The following is a 7,636-nucleotide window of genomic DNA, read 5'->3' as shown; positions in this document are numbered from 1 at the left end:
CTGCAGCGTAGAAAGTGTTTCGGGACTCTCCCTGATGTTTTTAGTGTAGATGAGAATTTATAAGCCAACGAACAAAGTCGGGAGGGCCACGAGGGAGGCACAAGCAATCAGAGCGCCCCCTCCCCCAGGCCATGCCATGTTGGCTTGTGGGCCCCTCGTGATGCCTCTAACCTTCTTCCAATGCTCGTTGGTCTTCTTTTGGTCCAGAAAAAAACAGCAAAAAGTTTCAGGGCAATTGGACTTCATTTATATGGAAAACAAGAAAAGTGAAAACACGCAGAAAATAGCAAGTGGCACTCGCATTGGGTCAATAGGTTAGTGCTAAAAAATAATATAAATTTGTAAATAAAACCCTAAAAGTATTCTAAAATGATAATATATCAGGTCGGAATAATAAAAAATTACCAACGTATCATGCTCGCATTTTTTCTTATTTCTCTATTGTTTTTTAGCATGATTGTGTTGCTTGTCCTAGCGTGACACTCATTGATGTATCTGACGGTTAGTATATTAGTATAGTGGGGCGAAAGCCTATTTTAAAAGTGTCTCGTACGACGTATATGTATGGACCGTACAATAAGTCATCCTCTAAAACACGAATCCACCTAAAATTGGAGAGCCTAGAATCAATTGAGGACATCAATGCTGATTTGGGCATCCAATTTTGACTCAGTCGTATCAGGGGCCTTTACTGTTTTCTAGAATCCGCATGTAAGTAGCCTGTTGTTGTCGGCTTTGTCGTCATTTCCGCTGAAGAAAGGCGCGGTGTGCGGCATGGCGTCTGGTGTATTTCTTTGTTGGCCGTGTGTCCATCTCATCGTCGGTGATTCGTGCGCCAAGGAGAGGGGATGGTGTGGGTTGCGACGCGGTGGGAGGCATTCTGGGGCAAGCGTTCCGGCTGGTCCCCCTCTTCCATTCTTGTTGCTGATGAAGTTGGTCATGTTGGGTTTAGTCCCACGTCGCTTGTGGGAGGAGACATAACACGACTTATAAGGGTGAGGGTGTCCCCTCCTAACAGGCTAGTCTTTTGGGGGGAGAGGGCCCAAGTGAAAGTGCAGTCATGCCCTTAATCGTGTTTTGGTGTTGCTGACAACACACATATAGATAACTAATCACTAATCCCCTTTTAAGTTCTTGTTAATGATCATGTGTTGATAAGGACAAACTCATGTGCTAACAAGGACAAGATCAAGATAAGCATTCCTGAGTACTACATGCTTGAATCTTGTGGATGCTCACATGGTGGACAGATGAAGATGAATACACAAGTTATGCTTTCCACATTGTGTATGGGAGAGCTTCTTGAAGACTTCATCATGTCTTGCTTTCATCTTGAGTCAAGAAGGAACAACAACACCAAGCTCAAGTGAAAGGGCAGTGATGATCAGCAAATAAAAGTATACATGCAAGTATAGATCATCGGTACCCCTTTTTTATGATTCTTGAGTCTTTAGGGATCCCGCACTATTAAGAGGGGATCACTGGGTATTGCGATAAATTTGCTCAAACTACATCTCTACTTCTCTGATCATGCCACATCTCCACTGCTCTGCTTTGATCCCAAAACAGAACCAATGCCTCGGACATCCGGCTCCCTCTGGATGTCCCAGGGCCGGACGCCCGACCACTTCAGAAATCCGGAACCTTATAGCAGAGTCAAAGTCTCGGACATCCGGCTCCCTCCGGACATCCGAGGGACGGACGCCCGACCACTTCGGAAAACCAGAACCTTATACCAGACTCAAAAGCTCAGACATCCGGCTTCCTCCGGACGTCCGATCCTTTCGGATATCCGGAGCCTTGCACCACGGTCAAAAACCTCGGACTTCCGGCCTCCCCCGGTCGTCCGAGGGCCGGATGTCCGACAGCTTTCGGAAATTCGGTGCCCTTGAACAGAGCTGAACTCTCGGACATCCGAGCCTCTCTTTGGACGTCCGGTCCCTGTTCGACTACACACTGGCCAACTAATATGAACACTCCTTCGGTCGTCTGACGCCTGTCGAACATCCGGAAACCGTCGGACGTCCGACCACTGTCAGACTTAAGTGACCCCAACGGTTACTTTAGTCTCCCCACTATATATACCCCCCTCCGACTTCGTGAGAGGGGGTCCAACACTGCCATATCTTCATAAGAACACATTTCTACCTCACACACATTTGCTCACACCAAACCTTAGATCCCAAGAGCATTTGTGAGCCCCTTTGAGAGTTGTTCCAATCAAAAGATAGATCGTCTCCCTCTCCTCCTCTCAACCCAAGCTATTTGAGATTTGAGCAAGTTTTGAGCATTTCCCGTGATCTTGTTACTCTTGGAGGTTGGAGACTCCTAGGTGGTAGGAGTTCTTCGGTGAGGAATCAATCCGTGTGATTACCCCCGGAAAAGTTTGTGAGGGTTTGGAAGCCACCTCAAAGGCTTACCACGAGTGGTTGAGAAACGCCTTCATGGTGTTATCTCAAAGGGAGAATAGGGTGAGCCTTCGTGGCATTGGTGTGCCTTCGTGGTAACATCCACCTCTCTAACGGTGACTAGCTTCCCTCCAAGGAAGTGAACATCGGGATACATCTTTGTCTCAGTGACCTTGGTTATCCCTAACCCTAACTCCTTCCTTGTGGTTTACTTGTGTTACTTGAGAATACATACTTTGCATATTGTTTGTGCTCATTATATTGTGTTGGCTATTTCTTTGTACAAGATTAATCGTTCAAGCATACCCTCTATATCCACACGTTCACACTTGCAGCTTTTTGATATATCGTGTGCTATAGTGTGATCTAGTATCTTGTGTCGTTCACCTACTCGTCGTGTGATATAGCTCAAGTAAGTTTGTCTAACTTACTTGTGCTTGTTAGTAACCGTTTTGTGTCCATCTTGGTAGATCATTTTGTTGGTGCATGTTGCGGTGCCTATTGCATTTTGGATTTGTGATTGAAAAGTATCCTCTTAGTTTATTTCCGTATTAGGTTTAAGCCAAATCTGAAGAAGTTTTTAAATAGCCTATTCACCCCCCCCCCTCCCTCTAGGCGTCATCGTGGTCCTTTCAATTGGTATCACAGCAAGGTCTCTCTTTAATTAGGTTTCACGACCTAGAGAGTATAGATGTTGACTATTGGACTAGTGCACAATGACTCCTTTGACTTTGATGGCACAAATTATACCCTATGGAGAATTCGTATGCTCCATCACTTTCGGCCTTGGGCCCAAATACTTTACGAATTGTTCTTGTAGGGATTGCCGACAAAAAGGATGATGCATCTTCATCTACTAATGAAATGTATCTTGATTGTGAGGCTTTTCTTGCCATTCATCGAACCATATGTCCTGAAGTGTTTAAGTCTATCTCGACTTGCAAGTCAGCTCATGAAGTTTGGACTAAACTTGAAGATATATATGGTGGGTCCAATCTTGATGAAGACGATATTATGATGAAGGAGTTTGTGCATTAGCTCTTTACTCTTTTCGATCATAAATAGTCCACGACTACTTCCATATTCGATTGCTTGCACACCTCAGCATCTTCAATCTCACAAGGTAATGACATGGTGAGTGAAGAAATATATGTTGATGAAAATGTCATAGCCTCTATGGACACGAGCATATCTAGCACCACACATAGTGTAAATTATTGTGCTGATAGGTCATGCATTTCACCTAAAGATCCCACGACAAATGTCTGTGGTGATATGCCTGCTTTCCCGTGTCCTCTTGATCAAAATATCTTGTTTCTCCCTAGTTGCTCTATGACTAATCATTTAGGGGAAATCAAGAAATATGAAGTACTTTTGACTAATGAAGAATCTGATTCACCAAAAGAATCATCATCAACTCCTCCAGTTTACATGTGCCTCATGGCAAGAGGTAATAATGAGGTATCATCTTCTGTGTGCAATAACGATGATATTTGCAATGAGGATGATGATGATGACTTGACTGAAAATATCTATGTGATCAGTAAAATTCTTCATAAAGCTAAAAATAACGCTCTTCAAAGATTCCAAGATGTTCTTGCTTACTTTGAAAATTGTAATGATTCACTTAATCATGAACAAGCTAAAAGTGAACAACTTGAACATGATTTGAGAAGAGTCATCAAGCATGTAGAGACTTAAGATCTTCAAAAGGAGAGATTGAAGTTGGTCATGATAAACTTAAAAAGTATTTTGAGGTCCTTCTCCTTGAATGCAATAATGTCAAGGGAAAGCTCATCAAAACCTCTAAGATCTATGAGGAGCTTCAATCTACTCATGAGAAGTTTCTAATTGCTACTTACTCCTCTCATATTGTTGATGATACTTGTACATCTAACTCTACCTCATTTGAAGTATCAACATTGAAGGAGAATGTTGAGCTACGTGCTCAACTTGATTTACTAACTAGCAATTATGGGAAGTTGGAAGAAAACCATGTAATGCTCACAAGCTCTCATGCCGATCTTCTAACATCCCATAATGTGCAAAAGTTAGCTCATGAGGCTATCATCACCAAGGTAACATCAAGTGAGCCTCATGTGGACAATGGCACTACTTCTAGTGAAAGTACTATATTTCCATGTGCTAGTCCTCGTAATTCGTCTACTCATAATGTTGCTACCTCGTGTGACGAATTACTTTCCTTGCCTTGTTGCTCTAACATTGAAGCTTACACTTCCTCTAGTAGCTGCGTTGATACTAACCGTGCAGAGGAAATCGAAGAGCTCAAGGCCCAAGTCACTTCTTTGATGAAAGACTTGGAACAGTGTCATGAAGGGATGTCCACACTCAACAACGTCCTGTGTGAGCAAACATCTTCGAATGACAAAAATAATGTTGGAGTAAACTCAAACAAGAACAAGAGGGGCCTATAACAAGTCAAGAATTCGGCCAAAATCATTTGCTTCAAGTGCAAAGTTAAAGTGCACCATGTTAGATCTTGCCCTCTGAAGACGAAGTCTCAAAGTCACAAGCAACAAGGGAAGCGGCCACAAACTCAATCACATACTCAGCTACAAGTTGAAGGAAGGCCTCTTCCCAATAAGACCCAAGCCACCACTCCCCGAGGTGAGAAATCAACTGGGAAGAAAGCAAAGGGTAGATGTTGCTACTTATGTCGTGAGAAGGGTCACGTCGCTTCGTCTTGCACGAGAGGTAACTTATCCAACCCAATCACTATTGATGATATCTATTCCCTTGGGAAGGATAAGGTTGGCAATGTGTTTGCCAAGTTTGTTGGTACTCAAAATGGTGTCAAGAAAAGAACCATTTGGGTTGCCAAGCCTATTGTGACTAACCTCTTAGGACCCAACGTAGTTGGGGACCAACAAGCTCAAACTTGATCAATAGGTGACTTTGGAGGACATTGGAGACTTGGATACACAATGAAGATTTGAGGACTCTTCATCATTTGTATTTTCTCAAGCCAAGTCATTTGGATTATCGAGCTCATATCCCATATCCAATGTGCCTCTTTGCGGTAACTTGTACTTAAAATTGTTTACATTGAAAGTTGCCTGCCCCACTCCTTCTCATGTCTAGGTCTGGTACCTAGCATGTACTTTGACATGTTGCGCCTACTAGTGTGATTGTTATGTGTTATCTATCATGTGTAGGTCTTTAAGTATGTCATATAGTTGTGTGTAGTCCTGATCATTACTTGCATCCTAGTTGCACCGTTGTGTGGGTCTTTTGAGACGTTAATAGCTCATCACATTAAGGGGGAGTGTTCTGCTCTACGCACATCACTAACCCAAAATGTGTATATATGTATTGGACTCCATCTAGTATCCACGATGCAAGATTATCCAATCATTTCGTTGGATGTCAAAGCCATCTGAAGTTCAAATTGGCATCCACTTATCAGCTTAGTTGGATGATTGATTGCCTTGTATGATAAATACATGGATTATCACATTAAGGGAGTGTGATATGCTTTGTGCACGTCACAACCCTTGGTAAGATAAACATACGATGTATGCCACTCAGAATCTACCACATGGGGTTATTCTATAACTGTGTGGCTTGTCGTGCTCCACGTGACTTAATTCGCATAATAACCCTTTTGGTGTTTAAATCCCCTAGATGTGCATGAGTATGACATTCTACTACACCTATACTCATGGCTTAGTCGCTAGATCGTACTTGAAGGAAGGGCATATATGATGCAAGCCTTTCAAATTATTTCTCTACACTATGATCTAGCTAATTGGGATGTTAACGTATGGTATCTAAACATTATGTTTATGGCTAAACTCTCATATCACACTTGTGTGAGTATAAAACGATCTGTGTGCTCGTTTGGCATCTACCACCACTGATAATTCCAAATACCATTGTGTTCACTCACACATGGTATCTCTTGCTTGGTAGTGTTTTCATGGTCATCCTATTTCGGCCTTTCCTCCATTTGACCTACATAACTTGCCGAGAAACTCATGTGTCTTCCGGTAATCTCCCATGCATGTGTTTGAGGTTGTATTATTTACTTTATAATGTTGTGGGAGTTATAATCATATTACCTACACTGATATATCTACTGGAGTGAGACATGCATGTAAGTTTATGCAAAATGCATACCTTACATGGTTTGATGCTTTGACCGGTTAATGTGTTGAACTTGGGGTGCTATCATATGTTGATGTGTCACCATGATCCATCTTGGACAACATGAATGTTCCGTAATTAATAGTTATGTGTTCATTTGTCCAATTTGTATTTTCTTGGTTTTTGATAGGCTTGCGTAGGCATATCTACTATGTGTAGATTCACATGCCTTGTCTATCGTATCTTTGATCCAATATATGTATATGCTAAATCTGACATATCCATTAAAAGGTTAAGGTGTGCATAAAAGTAAAAGTTATATCTATGAGCACATAATTAAGTGATTTTACCCTATATATTGTAGTTGGACTAACTACTTCGGACCCAATGAGTTTGGGGACCATATTGTACTTGAATGGTGCTTTAGGTACTTTGGAGAAGCATTGCTATCTTGACTTATTCTCAGAAGAAGTTGGTGGTGCTGGTCACGAAGAAATTAGAGTGAAGGCAGGACTCCGCTACTTCTACACCATATCAATGCTTTTCGGTAACAAGTATTTACTTCATGCATGTATAATGTTAGAGTCAACCCTGTGCAGGTTGCATCATCGCATGAACATAATACTTTTTCCACTGTGTAATTTCCTACATGTCCTTGTCAATCACACTGATAAAATGCTTAGTGTTGGTGCTCTCTTAGCTCTTCATGGTCATATGTATGAGACAAATTTGTGCCATGGCCCTTGTGTCATGTGCCTTGCTCTTATAATAGGATAACTTGTGCATAACACTATGCACTCATGCATCTGACCGTATTTTGGACCCACACTTATCATAGTAATCGAGTTAGAAGATTTACAGCATAACATGTCCAAAATATGTTAGTTGAGAGGCTCTTGGTTGCTACACGCGCGAAAATGCTCCTTATCACTTCACCATCATGAGCATGACAGAAAATGCTTAAGTGTCCCTGTCTTGATGTAGCACTTGAACTTGGTGGTTAAACCCACCACATACTCCATTGTTCGAGCGATGGGAAGGTATAGTTCCTATATGAAATAACTGTTGGATGCTACCTCCGCTCGATTCACTCAAATCACCTCATCATCAAGATTCCAGAA

This window comes from Hordeum vulgare, chromosome 2H (assembly GCF_904849725.1).
Source record: "Hordeum vulgare subsp. vulgare chromosome 2H, MorexV3_pseudomolecules_assembly, whole genome shotgun sequence".
NCBI classification, from domain to species: Eukaryota; Viridiplantae; Streptophyta; class Magnoliopsida; order Poales; family Poaceae; genus Hordeum; species Hordeum vulgare.
The sequence above is the reverse complement of the archived record's forward strand: the minus strand, read 5'-3'. Positions refer to the sequence as shown.